Source organism: Stenella coeruleoalba, assembly GCF_951394435.1.
Source record: "Stenella coeruleoalba genome assembly, contig: scaffold_237, whole genome shotgun sequence".
NCBI lineage: Eukaryota > Metazoa > Chordata > Mammalia > Artiodactyla > Delphinidae > Stenella > Stenella coeruleoalba.
Genome location: NW_027646084.1, coordinates 288,788 through 310,234, shown reverse-complemented (window position 1 = coordinate 310,234; position 21,447 = coordinate 288,788). Strand labels below are relative to the sequence as shown.

The window sequence follows — 21,447 nt, the reverse complement described above, 5'->3', positions numbered from 1 at the left end:
AAATTTGAGACCCTGTTCTGTTCTGTAATTCAGTTCCTGTGTAGCCAAGTTTACATTCCGTGTATTACTGATATCTTATGATGTTTCTTTTTCTGTGTGACTTATTTCAGTTAGAATCATCATACCTGAATCCACTCATTGTGCTGCTAAGGGCCTGATGACACAGATTTCATTGCTGAGTGATATTGCTTTTTAAGTAAATACCACAACTTCTTTATCCATTTTTCACTTTCTGCGATGTTGAACTTGTACTGTAAACGAGGTTCTTGTAAACAGAGCCGTTCCAAACTTTGGGGTGGCTGTGTCTTTTTGATTTTAAATTCCCTAAGCTATAGGACCATAAGTGGAAGTGCCCTAGGCTATGTTGCTTTGTTTTTTAGATGTTTCAGGAAACACCATACACTTCTCCCGAGTGGTTGTTGGCAATTTACATCCCGCCCATCAGCATAACAAGGCTCCCAGTTCTCCATGGCCTGTCCTGCCTTTCTGGATTTTACACTTTTTTCAGATGGCCCTTTTGACCAGGGGGAAGTGAGACTTCATTGTAGTGCAGATTTCCTTTGCAAGCTTGCTTGGTTGGCCAAAAAGGGCGTATGCGTTTTTTCCTGAATATATTCAGGAAAAAACGCATACGCCCTTTTTGGCCAAGTGCATCATTGTGGACGTTCTGCCTCTTTTCAGATGCTTTCAATGCAATTCCAGTCTACCTCCTGAAATCGGTTTCCTGCAATTCTGCCCCGTTTTCAAGTCCTCTTGGCAGCCTTACTTCAGTCTATTTTTGGACGATAGCTGTCATTTATAACTCTGCAGGTTTGTGAATTACAGTGCCCCTGAGCTCCTTTCTTCAACTCGCTTTCTTGTGACCTGGCCGCAACACCGCAGGATGGCTTCAGGCCCTAATCTGGTTCCGGCACGGCACGCTGAGCCTTTGGTTAATTCCTCTTCCTGGTGGGAAATGAGAGTTAAATTTGCCCGTCCAGATACCTCCAGCTAGTCTCTCATTGGTTCTCGCTATTCCTGTTCATCTTCCGCAGAAATTGCAAACTGGGCCAAACAGGAGGTTAAAGGGACTGACTCTCCAAGTCGGGAGAGTGTTAGTAAAGCGTCTGGAATGTTGCACCCGAGTACCAGGGTACAAAAACTGAGACATATTTGAACACGTCTCCCCATCACATGGTTGATCATAATCTAGGTTCCACATGCATGTTTTAGCTGAAGGAAGAATACCTTAAACCTGGGTAGTTGAAACCCGTGGAATGGGTACCATGCAATATGACTTCAAAGGGTCTTCATTTGCTCACCGAACCTCTCCAATCCTATCACTGCTGCGTTTATGTCCCTGTACACATGCTTGATTCTCTTTCGGAGACATAGCAATCCATAGGTTTTAAGATACTTACTAGTCAGGTACATTCTTAGGCGTTTAATATGCGGTGTTGAGTCCATTTCGTTGAGCAAGGAGTAGCTCTTGTCTATTCCATATTTGGCTTAAGGAACTTTATCTGTGCTCATTTCAATCTCTGGTTTTATGCAGCACCCCAACTCACCTTTCCCCTTAAGCAAGCATAAGTTGGTTTTCGAAATTTGAGACCCTGTTCTGTTCTGTAATTCAGTTCCTGTGTAGCCAAGTTTACATTCCGTGTATTACTGATATCTTATGATGTTTCTTTTTCTGTGTGACTTATTTCAGTTAGAATCATCATACCTGAATCCACTCATTGTGCTGCTAAGGGCCTGATGACACAGATTTCATTGCTGAGTGATATTGCTTTGTAAGTAAATACCACAACTTTTTTATCCATTTTTCACTTTCTGCGATGTTGAACTTGTACTGTAAACGAGGTTCTTGTAAACAGAGCCGTTCCAAACTTTGGGGTGGCTGTGTCTTTTTGATTTTAAATTCCCTAAGCTATAGGACCATAAGTGGAAGTGCCCTAGGCTCTCTTGCTTTGTTTTTTAGATGTTTCAGGAAACACCATACACTTCTCCCGAGTGGTTGTTGGCAATTTACATCCCGCCCATCAGCATAACAAGGCTCCCAGTTCTCCATGGCCTGTCCTGCCTTTCTGGATTTTACACTTTTTTCAGATGGCCCTTTTGACCAGGGGGAAGTGAGACTTCATTGTAGTGCAGATTTCCTTTGCAAGCTTGCTTGGTTGGCCAAAAAGTGCGTATGCGTTTTTTCCTGAATATATTCAGGAAAAAACGCATACGCCCTTTTTGGCCAAGTGCATCATTGTGGACGTTCTGCCTCTTTTCCTATGCTTTCAATGCAATTCCAGTCTACCTCCTGAAATCGGTTTCCTGCAATTCTGCCCCGCTTTCAAGTCCTCTTGGCAGCCTTACTTCAGTCTATTTTTGGACGATAGCTGTCATTTATAACTCTGCAGGTTTGTGAATTACAGTGCCCCTGAGCTCCTTTCTTCAACTCGCTTTCTTGTGACCTGGCCGCAACACCGCAGGATGGCTTCAGGGCCTAATCTGGTTCCGGCCCGGCATGCTGAGCCTTTGGTTAATTCCTCTTCCTGGTGGGAAATGAGAGGTAAATTTGCCCGTGCAGACACCTCCAGCTAGTCTCTCATTTGTTCTCGCTATTCCTGTTCATCTTCCACAGAAATTGCAAACTGGGCCAAACAGGAGGTTAAAGGGACTGACTCTCCAAGTCGGGAGAGTGTTAGTAAAGCGTCTGGAATGTTGCACCCGAGTACCAGGGGAGGAAAACTGAGACATATTTGAACACGTCTCCCGATCACATGGTTGATCATACTCTGGGTTCCACATGCATGGTTTAGCTGAAGGAAGAATACCTTAAACCTGGAGAGTTGAGACCCGTGTAATGGGTACCATGCAATATGACTTCAAAGGGTCTTCATATGCTCACCGAACCTCTCCAATCCTATCACTGCTGCGTTTATGCCCCTGTACACATGCTTGATTCTCTTTCGGAGACATAGCAATCCATAGGTTTTAAGATACTTACTAGTCAGGTACATTCTTAGGCGTTTAATATGGGGTGTTGTGTCCATTTCATTGAGCAAGGAGTAGCTCTTGTCTATTCCATATTTGGCTTAAGGAACTTTATCTGTGCTCATTTCAATCTCTGGTTTTATGCAGCACCACAACTCACCTTTCCCCTTAAGCAAGCATAAGTTGGTTTTCTAAATTTGAGACCCTGTTCTGTTCTGTAATTCAGTTCCTGTGTAGCCAAGTTTCCATTCCGTGTATTACTGATATCTTATGATGTTTCTTTTTCTGTGTGACTTATTTCAGTTAGAATCATCATACCTGAATCCACTCATTGTGCTGCTAAGGGCCTGATGACACAGATTTCATTGCTGAGTGATATTGCTTTGTAAGTAAATACCACAATTTCTTTATCCATTTTTCACTTTCTGCTATGTTGAACTTGTACTGTAAACGAGCTTCTTGTAAACAGAGCCGTTCCAAACTTTGGGGTGGCTGTGTCTTTTTGATTTTAATTTCCCTAAGCTATAGGACCATAAGTGGAAGTGCCCTAGGTTCTGTTGCTTTGTTTTTTAGATGTTTCAGGAAACACCATACACTTCTCCCGAGTGGTTGTTGGCAATTTACATCCCGCCCATCAGCATAACAAGGCTCCCAGTTCTCCATGGCTTGTCCTGCCTTTCTGGATTTTACACTTTTTTCAGATGGCCCTTTTGACCGGGGGGAAGTGAGACTTCATTGTAGTGCAGATTTCCTTTGCAAGCTTGCTTGGTTGGCCAAAAAGGGCGTATGCGTTTTTTCCTGAATATATTCAGGAAAAAACGCATACGCCCTTTTTGGCCAAGTGCATCATTGTGGACGTTCTGCCTCTTTTCCTATGCTTTCAATGCAATTCCAGTCTACCTCCTGAAATCGGTTTCCTGCAATTCTGCCCCGCTTTCAAGTCCTCTTGGCAGCCTTACTTCAGTCTATTTTTGGACGATAGCTGTCATTTATAACTCTGCAGGTTTGTGAATTACAGTGCCCCTGAGCTCCTTTCTTCAACTCGCTTTCTTGTGACCTGGCCGCAACACCGCAGGATGGCTTCAGGCCCTAATCTGGTTCCGGCCCGGCATGCTGAGCCTTTGGTTAATTCCTCTTCCTGGTGGGAAATGAGAGTTAAATTTGCCCGTCCAGACACCTGCAGCTAGCCTCTCATTGGTTCTCGCTATTCCTGTTCATCTTCCGCAGAAATTGCAAACTGGGCCAAACAGGAGGTTAAAGGGACTGACTCTCCAAGTGGGGAGAGTGTTAGTAAAGCGTCTGGAATGTTGCACCCGAGTACCAGGGTACGAAAACTGAGACATATTTGAACACGTCTCCCGATCACATGGTTGATCATACTCTGGGTTCCACATGCATGTTTTAGCTGAAGGAAGAATACCTAAAACCTGGGTAGTTGAAACCCGTGGAATGGGTACCATGCAATATGACTTCAAAGGGTCTTCATTTGCTCACCGAACCTCTCCAATCCTACCACTGCTGCGTTTATGCCCCTGTACACATGCTTGATTCTCTTTCGGAGACATAGCAATCTATAGGTTTTAAGATACTTACTAGTCAGGTACATTCTTAGGCGTTTAATATGCGGTGTTGAGTCCATTTCGTTGAGCAAGGAGTAGCTCTTGTCTATTCCATATTTGGCTTAAGGAACTTTATCTGTGCTCATTTCAATCTCTGGTTTTATGCAGCACCCCAACTCACCTTTCCCCTTAAGCAAGCATAAGTTGGTTTTCTAAATTTGAGACCCTGTTCTGTTCTGTAATTCAGTTCCTGTGTAGCCAAGTTTACATTCCGTGTATTACTGATATCTTATGATGTTTCTTTTTCTGTGTGACTTATTTCAGTTAGAATCATCATACCTGAATCCACTCATTATGCTGCTACGGGCCTGATGACATAGATTTCATTGCTGAGTGATACTGCATTGTACGTAAGTACCACAAGTTCTTTATCCATTTTTCACTTTCTGTGATATTGAAGTTGTACGGTAAACGAGGTTCTTGTAAACAGAGGTGTCCCAAACTTTGGGGTGGCTGTGTCTTTTTGATTTTAATTTCCCTAAGCTATAGGACCATAAGTGGAAGTGCCCTAGGCTCTGTTGCTTTGTTTTTTAGATGTTTCAGGAAACACCATACACTTCTCCGGAGTGTCTGTTGGCAATTTACATCCCGCCCATCAGCATAACAAGGCTCCCAGTTCTCCATGGCCTGTCCTGCCTTTCTGGATTTTACACTTTTTTCAGATGGCCCTTTTGACCGGGGGGAAGTGAGACTTCATTGTAGTGCAGATTTCCTTTGCAAGTTTGCTTGGTTGGCCAAAAAGGGCGTATGCGTTTTTTCCTGAATATATTCAGGAAAAAACGCATACGCCCTTTTTGGCCAAGTGCATCATTGTGGACGTTCTGCCTCTTTTTCTATGCTTTCAATGCAATTCCAATCTACCTCCTGAAATCGGTTTCCTGCAATTCTGCCCCGCTTTCGAGTCCTCTTGGCAGCCTTACTTCAGTCTATTTTTGGACGATAGCTGTCATTTATAACTCTGCAGGTTTGTGAATTACAGTGCCCCTGAGCTCCTTTCTTCAACTCGCTTTCTTGTGACCTGGCCGCAACAACGCAGGATGTCTTCAGGCCCTAATCTGGTTCCGGCACGGCACGCTGAACCTTTGGTTAATTCCTCTTCCTGGTGGGAAATGAGAGTTAAATTTGCCCGTTCAGACACCTCCAGCTAGTCTCTCATTGGTTCTCGCTATTCCTGTTCATCTTCCGCAGAAATTGCAAACTGGGCCAAACAGGAGGTTAAAGGGACTGACTCTCCAAGTCGGGAGAGTGTTAGTAAAGCATCTGGAATGTTGCACCCGAGTACCAGGGTAGGAAAACTGAGACATATTTGAACACGTCTCCCGTTCACATGGTTGATCATACTCCGGGTTCCACATGCATGTTTTAGCTGAAGGAAGAATACCTTAAACCTGGAGAGTTGAGACCCGTGTAATGGGTACCATGCAATATGACTTCAAAGGGTCTTCATTTGCTCACGGAACCTCTCCAATCCTATCACTGCTGCGTTTATGCCCCTGTACACATGCTTGATTCTCTTTCGGAGACATAGCAATCCATAGGTTTTAAGATACTTACTAGTCAGGTACATTCTTAGGCGTTTAATATGCGGTGTTGAGTCCAATTCTTTGAGCAAGGAGTAGCTCTTGTCTATTCCATATTTGGCTTAAGGAACTTTATCTGTGCTCATTTCAATCTCTGGTTTTATGCAGCACCCCAACTCACCTTTCCCCTTAAGCAAGCATAAGTTGGTTTTCTAAATTTGACACCCTGTTCTGTTTTGGAATGCAGTTCCTGTGTAGCCAAGTTTACATTCCGTGTATTAGTGATATCTTATGATGTTTCTTTTTTATGTGACTTATTTCAGTTAGAATCATCATACCTGAATCCACTCATTGTGATGCTAAGGGCCTGATGACACAGATTTCATTGCTGAGTGATATTGCTTTGTAAGTAAATACCACAACTTCTTTATCCATTTTTCACGTTCTGCGATGTTGAACTTGTACTGTAAACGAGGTTCTTGTAAACAGAGCCATTCAAAACTTTGGGGTGGCTGTGTCTTTTTGATTTTAAATTCCCTAAGCTATAGGACCATAAGTGGAAGTGCCCTAGGCTCTCTTGCTTTGTTTTTTAGATGTTTCAGGAAACACCATACACTTCTCCCAAGTGTCTGTTGGCAATTTACATCCCGCTAATCAGCATAACAAGGCTCCCAGTTCTCAATGGCCTGTTACCTTTCTGGATTTTACACTTTTTACAGATGGCCTTTCTGACCGGGGGGAAGTGAGACTTCATTGTAGTGCAGATTTCCTTTGCAAGCTTGCTTGGTTGGCCAAAAAGGGCGTATGCGTTTTTTCCTGAATATATTCAGGAAAAAACGCATACGCCCTTTTTGGCCAAGTGCATCATTGTGGACGTTCTGCCTCTTTTCCTATGCTTTCAATGCAATTCCAGTCTACCTCCTGAAATCGGTTTCCTGCAATTCTGCCCCGCTTTCAAGTCCTCTTGGCAGCCTTACTTCAGTCTATTTTTGGACGATAGCTGTCATTTATAACTCTGCAGGTTTGTGAATTACAGTGCCCCTGAGCTCCTTTCTTCAACTCGCTTTCTTTTGAGCTGGCCGCAACACCGCAGGTTGGCTTCAGGCCATAATCTGGTTCCGGTACGGCACGCTGAGCCTTTGGTTATTTCCTCTTCCTGGTGGGAAATGAGAGTTAAATTTGCCCGTCCAGACACCTCCAGCTAGCCTCTCATTGGTTCTCGCTATTCCTGTTCATCTTCCGCAGAAATTGCAAACTGGGCCAAACAGGAGGTTAAAGGCGCTGACTCTCCAAGTGGGGAGAGTGTTAGTAAAGCGTCTGGAATGTTGCACCCGAGTACCAGGGGAGGAAAACTGAGACATATTTGAACACGTCTCCCGATCACATGGTTGATCATACTCTGGGTTCCACATGCATGGTTTAGCTGAAGGAAGAATACCTTAAACCTGGAGAGTTGAGACCCGTGTAATGTGTACCATGCAATATGACTTCAAAGGGTCTTCATTTGCTCACGGAACCTCTCCAATCCTATCACTGCTGCGTTTATGCCCCTGTACACATGCTTGATTCTCTTTCGGAGACATAGCAATCCATAGGTTTTAAGATACTTACTAGTCAGGTACATTCTTAGGCGTTTAATATGCGGTGTTGAGTCCAATTCTTTGAGCAAGGAGTAGCTCTTGTCTATTCCATATTTGGCTTAAGGAACTTTATCTGTGCTCATTTCAATCTCTGGTTTTATGCAGCACCCCAACTCACCTTTCCCCTTAAGCAAGCATAAGTTGGTTTTCTAAATTTGACACCCTGTTCTGTTTTGGAATGCAGTTCCTGTGTAGCCAAGTTTACATTCCGTGTATTAGTGATATCTTATGATGTTTCTTTTTTATGTGACTTATTTCAGTTAGAATCATCATACCTGAATCCACTCATTGTGATGCTAAGGGCCTGATGACACAGATTTCATTGCTGAGTGATATTGCTTTGTAAGTAAATACCACAACTTCTTTATCCATTTTTCACGTTCTGCGATGTTGAACTTGTACTGTAAACGAGGTTCTTGTAAACAGAGCCATTCAAAACTTTGGGGTGGCTGTGTCTTTTTGATTTTAAATTCCCTAAGCTATAGGACCATAAGTGGAAGTGCCCTAGGCTCTCTTGCTTTGTTTTTTAGATGTTTCAGGAAACACCATACACTTCTCCCAAGTGTCTGTTGGCAATTTACATCCCGCTAATCAGCATAACAAGGCTCCCAGTTCTCAATGGCCTGTTACCTTTCTGGATTTTACACTTTTTACAGATGGCCTTTCTGACCGGGGGGAAGTGAGACTTCATTGTAGTGCAGATTTCCTTTGCAAGCTTGCTTGGTTGGCCAAAAAGGGCGTATGCGTTTTTTCCTGAATATATTCAGGAAAAAACGCATACGCCCTTTTTGGCCAAGTGCATCATTGTGGACGTTCTGCCTCTTTTCCTATGCTTTCAATGCAATTCCAGTCTACCTCCTGAAATCGGTTTCCTGCAATTCTGCCCCGCTTTCAAGTCCTCTTGGCAGCCTTACTTCAGTCTATTTTTGGACGATAGCTGTCATTTATAACTCTGCAGGTTTGTGAATTACAGTGCCCCTGAGCTCCTTTCTTCAACTCGCTTTCTTTTGAGCTGGCCGCAACACCGCAGGTTGGCTTCAGGCCATAATCTGGTTCCGGTACGGCACGCTGAGCCTTTGGTTATTTCCTCTTCCTGGTGGGAAATGAGAGTTAAATTTGCCCGTCCAGACACCTCCAGCTAGCCTCTCATTGGTTCTCGCTATTCCTGTTCATCTTCCGCAGAAATTGCAAACTGGGCCAAACAGGAGGTTAAAGGCGCTGACTCTCCAAGTGGGGAGAGTGTTAGTAAAGCGTCTGGAATGTTGCACCCGAGTACCAGGGGAGGAAAACTGAGACATATTTGAACACGTCTCCCGATCACATGGTTGATCATACTCTGGGTTCCACATGCATGGTTTAGCTGAAGGAAGAATACCTTAAACCTGGAGAGTTGAGACCCGTGTAATGTGTACCATGCAATATGACTTCAAAGGGTCTTCATTTGCTCACCGAACATCTCCAATCCTATCACTGCTGCGTTTATGCCCCTGTACACATGCTTGATTCTCTTTCGGAGACATAGCAATCCCTAGGTTTTAAGATACTTACTAGTCAGGTACATTCTTAGGCGTTTAATATGCGGTGTTGAGTCCATTTCTTTGAGCAAGGAGTAGCTCTTGTCTATTCCATATTTGTCTTAAGGAACTTTATCTGTGCTCATTTCAATCTCTGGTTTTATGCAGCACCCCAACTCACCTTTCCCCTTAAGCAAGCATAAGTTGCTTTTCTAAATTGAGACCCTGTTCTGTTCTGTAATTCAGTTCCTGTGTAGCCAAGTTTACATTCCGTGTATTACTGATATCTTATGATGTTTCTTTTTCTGTGTGACTTATTTCAGTTAGAATCATCATACCTGAATCCACTCATTGTGCTGCTAAGGGCCTGATGACACAGATTTCATTGCTGAGTGATATTGCTTTGTAAGGAAATACCACACCTTTTTATCCATTTTTCACTTTCTGCGATGTTGAACTTGTACTGTAAACGAGGTTCTTGTAAACAGAGCCGTTCGAAACTTTGGGGTGGCTGTGTCTTTTTGATTTTAAATTCCCTAAGCTATAGGACCATAAGTGGAAGTGCCCTAGGCTATGTTGCTTTGTTTTTTAGATGTTTCAGGAAACACCATACACTTCTCCCAAGTGTCTGTTGGCAATTTACATCCCGCCCTTCAGCATAACAAGGCTCCCAGTTCTCCATGGCCTGTCCTGCCTTTCTGGATTTTACACTTTTTTCAGATGGCCCTTTTGACCGGGGGGAAGTGAGACTTCATTGTAGTGCAGATTTCCTTTGCAAGCTTGCTTGGTTGGCCAAAAAGTGCGTATGCGTTTTTTCTGAATATATTCAGGAAAAAACGCATACGCCCTTTTTGGCCAAGTGCATCATTGTGGACGTTCTGCCTCTTTTCCTATGCTTTCAATGCAATTCCAGTCTACCTCCTGAAATCGGTTTCCTGCAATTCTGCCCCGCTTTCAAGTCCTCTTGGCAGCCTTACTTCAGTCTATTTTTGGACGATAGCTGTCATTTATAACTCTGCAGGTTTGTGAATTACAGTGCCCCTGAGCTCCTTTCTTCAACTCGCTTTCTTGTGACCTGGCCGCAACACCGCAGGATGGCTTCGGGCCCTAAACTGGTTCCGGCCCGGCATGCTGAGCCTTTGGTTAATTCCTCTTCCTGGTGGGAAAAGAGAGTTAAATTTGCCCGTCCAGACACCTGCAGCTAGCCTCTCATTGGTTCTCGCTATTCCTGTCCATCTTCTGCAGAAATTGCAAACTGGGTCAAACAGGAGGTTAAAGGCGCTGACTCTCCAAGTGGGGAGAGTGTTAGTAAAGCGTCTGGAATGTTGCACCCGAGTACCAGGGTACGAAAACTGAGACATATTTGAACACGTCTCCCGATCACATGGTTGATCATACTCTGGGTTCCACATGCATGTTTTAGCTGAAGGAAGAATACCTAAAACCTGGGTAGTTGAAACCCGTGGAATGGGTACCATGCAATATGACTTCAAAGGGTCTTCATTTGCTCACCGAACCTCTCCAATCCTATCACTGTTGCGTTTATGCCCCTATACACATGCTTGATTCTCTTTCGGAGACATAGCAATCTATAGGTTTTAAGATACTTACTAGTCAGGTACATTCTTAGGCGTTTAATATGCGGTGTTGAGTCCATTTCGTTGAGCAAGGAGTAGCTCTTGTCTATTCCATATTTGGCTTAAGGAACTTTATCTGTGCTCATTTCAATCTCTGGTTTTATGCAGCACCCCAACTCACCTTTCCCCTTAAGCAAGCATAAGTTGGTTTTCTAAATTTGAGAACCTGTTCTGTTTTGGAATGCAGTTCCTGTGTAGCCAAGTTTACATTCCGTGTATTAGTGATATCTTATGATGTTTCTTTTTCTGTGTGACTTATTTCAGTTAGAATCATCGTACCTGAATCTACTCATTATGCTGCTACGGGCCTGATGGCATAGATTTCATTGCTGAGTGATACTGCATTGTACGTAAGTACCACAAGTTCTTTATGCATTTTTCACTTTCTGTGATATTGAACTTGTACGGTAAACGAGGTTCTTGTAAACAGAGGCGTCCCAAACTTTGGGGTGGCTGTGTCTTTTTGATTTTAATTTCCCTAAGCTATAGGACCATAAGTGGAAGTGCCCTAGGCTCTGTTGCTTTGTTTTTTAGATGTTTCAGGAAACACCATACACTTCTCCGGAGTGTCTGTTGCCAGTTTACATCCCGCCCATCAGCATAACAAGGCTCCCAGTTCTCCATGGCCTGTCCTGCCTTTCTGGATTTTACACTTTTTTCAGATGGCCCTTTTGACCGGGGGGAAGTGAGACTTCATTGTTGTGCAGATTTCCTTTGCAAGTTTGCTTGGTTGGCCAAAAAGGGCGTATGCGTTTTTTCCTGAATATATTCAGGAAAAAACGCATACGCCCTTTTTGGCCAAGTGCATCATTGTGGACGTTCTGCCTCTTTTCCTATGCTTTCAATGCAATTCCAGTCTACCTCCTGAAATCGGTTTCCTGCAATTCTGCCCCGCTTTCAAGTCCTCTTGGCAGCCTTACTTCAGTCTATTTTTGGACGATAGCTGTCATTTATAACTCTGCAGGTTTGTGAATTACAGTGCCCCTGAGCTCCTTTCTTCAACTCGCTTTCTTTTGAGCTGGCCGCAACACCGCAGGATGGCTTCAGGCCCTAATCTGGATCCGGCACGGCACGCTGAGCCTTTGGTTATTTCCTCTTCCTGGTGGGAAATGAGAGTTAAATTTGCCCGTCCAGACACCTCCAGCTAGTCTCTCATTGGTTCTCGCTATTCCTGTTCATCTTCCACAGAAATTGCAAACTGGGCCAAACAGGAGGTTAAAGGCGCTGACTCTCCAAGTGGGGAGAGTGTTAGTAAAGCGTCTGGAATGTTGCACCTGAGTACCAGGGTACGAAAACTGGGACATATTTGAACACGTCTCCCGATCACATGGTTGATCATACTCTAGGTTCCACATGCATGTTTTAGCTGAAGGAAGAATACCTAAAACCTGGGTAGTTGAAACCCGTGGAATGGGTACCATGCAATATGAATTCAAAGGGTCTTCATTTGCTCACCGAACCTCTCCAATCCTATCACTGCTGCGTTTATGCCCCTGTACACATGCTTGATTCTCTTTCGGAGACATAGCAATCCATAGGTTTTAAGATACTTACTAGTCAGGTACATTCTTAGGCGTTTAATATGCGGTGTTGAGTCCATTTCGTTGAGCAAGGAGTAGCTCTTGTCTATTCCATATTTGGCTTAAGGAACTTTATCTGTGCTCATTTCAATCTCTGGTTTTATGCAGCACCCCAACTCACCTTTCCCCTTAAGCAAGCATAAGTTGGTTTTCTAAATTTGAGACACTGTTCTGTTCTGTAATTCAGTTCCTGTGTAGCCAAGTTTACATTCCGTGTATTACTGATATCTTATGATGTTTCTTTTTCTGTGTGACTTATTTCAGTTAGAATCATCATACCTGAATCCACTCATTGTGCTGCTAAGGGCCTGATGACACAGATTTCATTGCTGAGTGATATTGTTTTGTAAGTAAATACCACAACTTCTTTACCCATTTTTCACTTTCTGCGATGTTGAACTTGTACGGTAAACGAGGTTCTTGTAAACAGAGGCGTCCCAAATTTTGGGGTGGATGTGTCTTTTTGATTTTAATTTCCCTAAGCTATAGGACCATAAGTGGAAGTGCCCTAGGCTCTGTTGCTTTGTTTTTTAGATGTTTCAGGAAACACCATACACTTCTCCCGAGTGTCTGTTGGCAGTTTACATCCCGCCCATCAGCATAACAAGGCTCCCAGTTCTCCATGGCCTGTCCTGCCTTTCTGGATTTTACACTTTTTTCAGATGGCCCTTTTGACCGGGGGGAAGTGAGACTTCATTGTAGTGCAGATTTCCTTTGCAAGTTTGCTTGGTTGGCCAAAAAGGGCGTATGCGTTTTTTCCTGAATATATTCAGGAAAAAACGCATACGCCCTTTTTGGCCAAGTGCATCATTGTGGACGTTCTGCCTCTTTTCCTATGCTTTCAATGCAATTCCAGTCTACCTCCTGAAATCGGTTTCCTGCAATTCTGCCCCGCTTTCAAGTCCTCTTGGCAGCCTTACTTCAGTCTATTTTTGGACGATAGCTGTCATTTATAACTCTGCAGGTTTGTGAATTACAGTGCCCCTGAGCTCCTTTCTTCAACTCGCTTTCTTGTGACCTGGCCGCAACACCGCAGGATGGCTTCAGGCCCTAATCTTGTTCCGGCACGGCACGCTGAGCCTTTGGTTAATTCCTCTTCCTGGTGGGAAATGAGAGTTAAATTTGCCCATCCAGACACCTCCAGCTAGTCTCTCATTGGTTCTCGCTATTCCTGTTCATCTTCCACAGAAATTGCAAACTGGGCCAAACAGGAGGTTAAAGGGACTGACTCTCCAAGTCGGGAGAGTGTTAGTAAAGCGTCTGGAATGTTGCACCCGAGTACCAGGGTACGAAAACTGAGACATATTTGAACACGTCTCCCGATCACATGGTTGATCATACTCTGGGTTCCACATGCATGTTTTAGCTGAAGGAAGAATACCTAAAACCTGGGTAGTTGAAACCCGTGGAATGGGTACCATGCAATATGACTTCAAAGGGTCTTCATTTGCTCACCGAACATCTCCAATCCTATCACTGCTGCCTTTATGCCCCTGTACACATGCTTGATTCTCTTTCGGAGACATAGCAATCCATAGGTTTTAAGATACTTACTAGTCAGGTACATTCTTAGGCGTTTAATATGCGGTGTTGAGTCCATTTCGTTGAGCAAGGAGTAGCTCTTGTCTATTCCATATTTGGCTTAAGGAACTTTATCTGTGCTCATTTCAATCTCTGGTTTTATGCAGCACCCCAACTCACCTTTCCCCTTAAGCAAGCATAAGTTGGTTTTCTAAATTTGAGAACCTGTTCTGTTCTGTAATTCAGTTCCTGTGTAGCCAAGTTTACATTCCGTGTATTAGTGATATCTTATGATGTTTCTTTTTCTGTGTGACTTATTTCAGTTAGAATCATCGTACCTGAATCTACTCATTATGCTGCTACAGGCCTGATGACATAGATTTCATTGCTGAGTGATACTGCATTGTACGTAAGTACCACAAGTTCTTTATGCATTTTTCACTTTCTGTGATATTGAACTTGTACGGTAAACGAGGTTCTTGTAAACAGAGGCGTCCCAAACTTTGAGGTGGCTGTGTCTTTTTGATTTTAATTTCCCTAAGCTATAGGACCATAAGTGGAAGTGCCCTAGGCTCTGTTGCTTTGTGTTTTAGATGTTTCAGGAAACACCATACACTTCTCCTGAGTGTCTGTTGGTAATTTACATCCCGCCCATCAGCATAACAAGGCTCCCAGTTCTCCATGGCCTGTCCTGCCTTTCTGGATTTTACACTTTTTTCAGATGGCCCTTTTGACCGGAGGGAAGTGAGACTTCATTGTAGTGCAGATTTCCTTTGCAAGCTTGCTTGGTTGGCCAAAAAGGGCGTATGCGTTTTTTCCTGAATATATTCAGGAAAAAACGCATACGCCCTTTTTGGCCAAGTGCATCATTGTGGACGTTCTGCCTCTTTTCCTATGCTTTCAATGCAATTCCAGTCTACCTCCTGAAATCGGTTTCCTGCAATTCTGCCCCGCTTTCAAGTCCTCTTGGCAGCCTTACTTCAGTCTATTTTTGGACGATAGCTGTCATTTATAACTCTGCAGGTTTGTGAATTACAGTGCCCCTGAGCTCCTTTCTTCAACTCGCTTTCTTGTGACCTGGCCGCAACACCGCAGGATGTCTTCAGGCCCTAATCTGGTTCTGGCACGGCATGCTGAGCCTTTGGTTAATTCCTCTTCCTGTTGGGAAATGAGAGTTAAATTTGCCCATCCAGAAACCTCCAGCTAGACTCTCATTGGTTCTCGCTATTCCTGTTCATCTTCCGCAGAAATTGCAAACTGGGCCAAACAGGAGGTTAAAGGGACTGACTCTCCAAGTCGGGAGAGTGTTAGTAAAGCGTCTGGAATGTTGCACCCGAGTACCAGGGTACGAAAACTGGGACATATTTGAACACGTCTCCCGATCACATGGTTGATCATACTCTAGGTTCCGCATGCATGTTTTAGCTGAAGGAAGAATACCTTAAACCTGGGTAGTTGAAACCCGTGGAATGGGTACCATGCAATATGACTTCAAAGGGTCTTCATTTGCTCACGAACCTCTCCAATCCTATCACTGCTGCGTTTATGCCCCTGTACACATGCTTGATTCTCTTTCGGAGACATAGCAATCCATAGGTTTTAAGATACTTACTAGTCAGGTACATTCTTAGGCGTTTAATATGGGGTGTTGAGTCCATTTCGTTGAGCAAGGAGTAGCTCTTGTCTATTCCATATTTGGCTTAAGGAACTTTATCTGTGCTCATTTCAATCTCTGGTTTTATGCAGCACCCCAACTCACCTTTCCCCTTAAGCAAGCATAAGTTGGTTTTCTAAATTTGAGACACTGTTCTGTTCTGTAATTCAGTTCCTGTGTAGCCAAGTTTACATTCCGTGTATTACTGATATCTTATGATGTTTCTTTTTCTGTGTGACTTATTTCAGTTAGAATCATCATACCTGAATCCACTCATTGTGCTGCTAAGGGCCTGATGACACAGATTTCATTGCTGAGTGATATTGTTTTGTAAGTAAATACCACAACTTCTTTACCCATTTTTCACTTTCTGCGATGTTGAACTTGTACTGTAAACGAGGTTCTTGTAAACAGAGCCGTTCCAAACTTTGGGGTGGCTGTGTCTTTTTGATTTTAATTTCCCTAAGCTATAGGACCATAAGTGGAAGTGCCCTAGGTTCTGTTGCTTTGTTTTTTAGATGTTTCAGGAAACACCATACACTTCTCCCGAGTGGTTGTTGGCAATTTACATCCCGCCCTTCAGCATAACAAGGCTCCCAGTTCTCCATGGCCTGTCCTGCCTTTCTGGATTTTACCCTTTTTTCAGATGGCCCTTTTGACCGGGGGGAAGTGAGACTTCATTGTAGTGCAGATTTCCTTTGCAAGCTTGCTTGGTTGGCCAAAAAGGGCGTATGCGTTTTTTCCTGAATATATTCAGGAAAAAACGCATATGCCCTTTTTGGCCAAGTGCATCATTGTGGACTTTCTGCCTCTTTTCCTATGCTTTCAATGCAATTCCAGTCTACCTCCTGAAATCGGTTTCCTGCAATTCTGCCCCGCTTTCAAGTCCTCTTGGCAGCCTTACTTCAGTCTATTTTTGGACGATAGCTGTCATTTATAACTCTGCAGGTTTGTGAATTACAGTGACCCTGAGCTCCTTTCTTCAACTCGCTTTCTTGTGACCTGGCCGCAACACCGCAGGATGTCTTCAGGCCCTAATCTGGATCCGGCACGGCATGCTGAGCCTTTGGTTATTTCCTCTTCCTGGTGGGAAATGAGAGTTAAATTTGCCCGTCCAGACACCTCCAGCTAGTCTCTCATTGGTTCTCGCTATTCCTGTTCATCTTCCGCAGAAATTGCAAACTGGGCCAAACAGGAGGTTAAAGGCGCTGACTCTCCAAGTGGGGAGAGTGTTAGTAAAGCGTCTGGAATGTTGCACCCGAGTACCAGCGGAGGAAAACTGAGACATATTTGAACACGTCTCCCGTTCACATGGTTGATCATACTTGGGTTCCACATGCATGTTTTAGCTGAAGGAAGAATACCTAAAACCTGGGTAGTTGAAACCCGTGGAATGGGTACCATGCAATATGACTTCAAAGGGTCTTCATTTGCTCACCGAACCTCTCCAATCCTATCACTGCTGCCTTTATGCCCCTGTACACATGCTTGATTCTCTTTCGGAGACATAGCAATCCATAGGTTTTAAGATACTTACTAGTCAGGTACATTCTTAGGCGTTTAATATGCGGTGTTGAGTCCATTTCGTTGAGCAAGGAGTAGCTCTTGTCTATTCCATATTTGGCTTAAGGAACTTTATCTGTGCTCATTTCAATCTCTGGTTTTATGCAGCACCCCAACTCACCTTTCCCCTTAAGCAAGCATAAGTTGGTTTTCTGAATTTGAGACCCTGTTCTGTTTTGGAATGCAGTTCCTGTGTAGCCAAGTTTACATTCCGTGTATTAGTGATATCTTATGATGTTTCTTTTTCTGTGTGAATTATTTCAGTTAGAATCATCGTACCTGAATCTACTCATTATGCTGCTACGGGCCTGATGACATAGATTTCATTGCTGAGTGATACTGCATTGTACGTAAGTACCACAAGTTCTTTATGCATTTTTCACTTTCTGTGATATTGAACTTGTACGGTAAACGAGGTTCTTGTAAACAGAGGCGTCCCAAACTTTGGGGTGGCTGTGTCTTTTTGATTTTAATTTCCCTAAGCTATAGGACCATAAGTGGAAGTGCCCTAGGCTCTGTTGCTTTGTTTTTTAGATGTTTCAGGAAAGACCATACACTTCTCCCGAGTGTCTGTTGGCAATTTACATCCCACCCATCAGCATAACAAGGCTCCCAGTTCTCCATGGCCTGTCCTGCTTTTCTGGATTTTACACTTTTTTCAGATGGCCCTTTTGACCGGGGGGAAGTGAGACTTCATTGTAGTGCAGATTTCCTTTGCAAGTTTGCTTGGTTGGCCAAAAAGGGCGTATGCGTTTTTTCCTGAATATATTCAGGAAAAAACGCATACGCCCTTTTTGGCCAAGTGCATCATTGTGGACGTTCTGCCTCTTTTCCTATGCTTTCAATGCAATTCCAGTCTACCTCCTGAAATCGGTTTCCTGCAATTCTGCCCCGCTTTCAAGTCCTCTTGGCAGCCTTACTTCAGTCTATTTTTGGACGATAGCTGTCATTTATAACTCTGCAGGTTTGTGAATTACAGTGCCCCTGAGCTCCTTTCTTCAACTCGCTTTCTTTTGAGCTGGCCGCAACACCGCAGGATGGCTTCAGGCCCTAATCTGGTTCTGGCACGGCACGCTGAGCCTTTGGTTAATTCCTCTTCCTGGTGGGAAATGAGAGTTAAATTTCCCATCCAGACACCTCCAGCTAGTCTCTCATTGGTTCTCGCTATTCCTGTTCATCTTCCACAGAAATTGCAAACTGGGCCACACAGGAGGTTAAAGGGACTGACTCTCCAAGTCGGGAGAGTGTTAGTAAAGCGTCTGGAATGTTGCACCCGAGTACCAGAGTACGAAAACTGAGACATATTTGAACACGTCTCCCGATCAAATGGTTGATCATACTCTGGGTTCCACATGCATGTTTTAGCTGAATGAAGAATACCTTAAACCTGGAGAGTTAAGACCCGTGTAATGGGTACCATGCAATAGGACTTCAAAGGGTCTTCATTTGCTCACCGAACATCTCCAATCCTATCACTGCTGCGTTTATGCCCCTGTACACATGCTTGATTCTCTTTCGGAGACATAGCAATCCATAGGTTTTAAGATACTTACTAGTCAGGTGCATTCTTAGGCGTTTAATATGCGGTGTTGAGTCCATTTCGTTGAGCAAGGAGTAGCTCTTGTCTATTCCATATTTGGCTTAAGGAACTTTATCTGTGCTCATTTCAATCTCTGGTTTTATGCAGCAACCCAACTCACCTTTCCCCTTAAGCAAGCATAAGTTGGTTTTCTAAATTTGGGACACTGTTCTGTTCTGTAATTCAGTTCCTGTGTAGCCAAGTTTACATTCCGTGTATTACTGATATCTTATGATGTTTCTTTTTCTGTGTGACTTATTTCAGTTAGAATCATCGTACCTGAATCTACTCATTATGCTGCTACGGGCCTGATGACATAGATTTCATTGCTGAGTGATACTGCATTGTACGTAAGTACCACAAGTTCTTTATCCATTTTTCACTTTCTGCGATGTTGAACTTGTACTGTAAACGAGGTTCTTGTAAACAGAGGCGTCCCAAACTTTCGGGTGGCTGTGTCTTTTTGATTTTAATTTCCCTAAGCTATAGGACCATAAGTGGCAGTGCCCTAGGCTCTGTTGCTTTGTTTTTTAGATGTTTCAGGAAACACCATACACTTCTCCTGAGTGTCTGTTGGTAATTTACATCCCGCCCATCAGCATAACAAGGCTTCCAGTTCTCCATGGCCTGTCCTGCCTTTCTGGATTTTACACTTTTTTCAGATGGCCCTTTTGACCGGGGGGAAGTGAGACTTCATTGTAGTGCAGATTTCCTTTGCAAGCTTGCTTGGTTGGCCAAAAAGGGTGTATGCGTTTTTTCCTGAATATATTCAGGAAAAAACGCATACGCCGTTTTTGGCCAAGTGCATCATTGTGGACGTTCTGCCTCTTTTCCTATGCTTTCAATGCAATTCCAGTCTACCTCCTGAAATCGGTTTCCTGCAATTCTGCCCCGCTTTCAAGTCCTCTTGGCAGCCTTACTTCAGTCTATTTTTGGACGATAGCTGTCATTTATAACTCTGCAGGTTTGTGAATTACAGTGCCTCTGAGCTCCTTTCTTCAACTCGCTTTCTTTTGAGCTGGCCGCAACACCGCAGGATGGCTTCAGGCCCTAATCTGGTTCCGGCACGGCACACTGAGCCTTTGGTTAATTCCTCTTCCTGGTGGGAAATGAGAGTTAAATTTGCCCGTCCAGACACCTCCAGCTAGCCTCTCATTGGTTCTCGCTATTCCTGTTCATCTTCCGCAGAAATTGCAAACTGGGCCAAACAGGAGGTTAAAGGGACTGACTCTCCAAGTCGGGAGAGTGTTAGTAAAGCGTCTGGAATGTTGCACCCGAGTACCAGGGTACGAAAACTGGGACATATTTGAACACGTCTCCCGATCACATGGTTGATCATACTCTAGGTTGCACATGCATGTTTTAGCTGAAGGAAGAATACCTTAAACCTGGGTAGTTGAAACCCGTGGAATGGGTACCATGCAATATGACTTCAAAGGGTCTTCATTTGCTCACCGAACCTCTCCAATCCTATCACTGCTGCATTTATGCCCCTGTACACATGCTTGATTCTCTTTTGGAGACATAGCAATCCATAGGTTTTAAGATACTTACTAGTCAGGTACATTCTTAGGCGTTTAATATGGGGTGTTGAGTCCATTTCGTTGAGCAAGGAGTAGCTCTTGTCTATTCCATATTTGGCTTAAGGAACTTTATCTGTGCTCATTTCAATCTCTGGTTTTATGCAGCACCCCAACTCACCTTTCCCCTTAAGCAAGCATAAGTTGGTTTTCTAAATTTGAGACACTGTTCTGTTCTGTAATTCAGTTCCTGTGTAGCCAAGTTTACATTCCGTGTATTACTGATATCTTATGATGTTTCTTTTTCTGTGTGACTTATTTCAGTTAGAATCATCATACCTGAATCCACTCATTGTGCTGCTAAGGGCCTGATGACACAGATTTCATTGCTGAGTGATATTGTTTTGTAAGTAAATACCACAACTTCTTTACCCATTTTTCACTTTCTGCGATGTTGAACTTGTACTGTAAACGAGGTTCTTGTAAACAGAGCCGTTCCAAACTTTGGGGTGGCTGTGTCTTTTTGATTTTAATTTCCCTAAGCTATAGGACCATAAGTGGAAGTGCCCTAGGTTCTGTTGCTTTGTTTTTTAGATGTTTCAGGAAACACCATACACTTCTCCGGAGGGGTTGTTGGCAATTTACATCCCGCCCTTCAGCATAACAAGGCTCCCAGTTCTCAATGGCCTGTCCTGCCTTTCTGGATTTTACCCTTTTTTCAGATGGCCCTTTTGACCGGGGGGCAGTGAGACTTCATTGTAGTGCAGATTTCCTTTGCAAGCTTGCGTGGTTGGCCAAAAAGGGCGTATGCGTTTTTTCCTGAATATATTCAGGAAAAAACGTATACGCCCTTTTTGGCCAAGTGCATCATTGTGGACGTTCTGCCTCTTTTCCTATGCTTTCAATGCAATTCCAGTCTACCTCCTGAAATCGGTTTCCTGCAATTCTGCCCCGCTTTCAAGTCCTCTTGGCAGCCTTACTTCAGTCTATTTTTGGACGATAGCTGTCATTTATAACTCTGCAGGTTTGTGAATTACAGTGCCCCTGAGCTCCTTTCTTCAACTCGCTTTCTTGTGACCTGGCCGCAACACCGCAGGATGGCTTCAGGCCCTAATCTGGATCCGGCACGGCAC

The 21,447-nt window shown here is 43.8% G+C and overlaps 1 long non-coding RNA gene across 5 annotated transcripts in view; it reads left to right on the top strand.

The window, feature by feature from the left end:
* The window catches only part of LOC307181351, a 339,010-nt gene that overhangs the window by 128,254 nt on the left and 189,309 nt on the right, over positions 1-21,447 (top strand). For all 5 annotated transcript variants that reach the window (XR_013826474.1, XR_013826475.1, XR_013826476.1 and 2 more), the window contains exon 2: positions 111-196. This is a non-coding gene — a long non-coding RNA (uncharacterized lncRNA). The remainder of the gene's footprint in view (positions 1-110; positions 197-21,447) is intronic.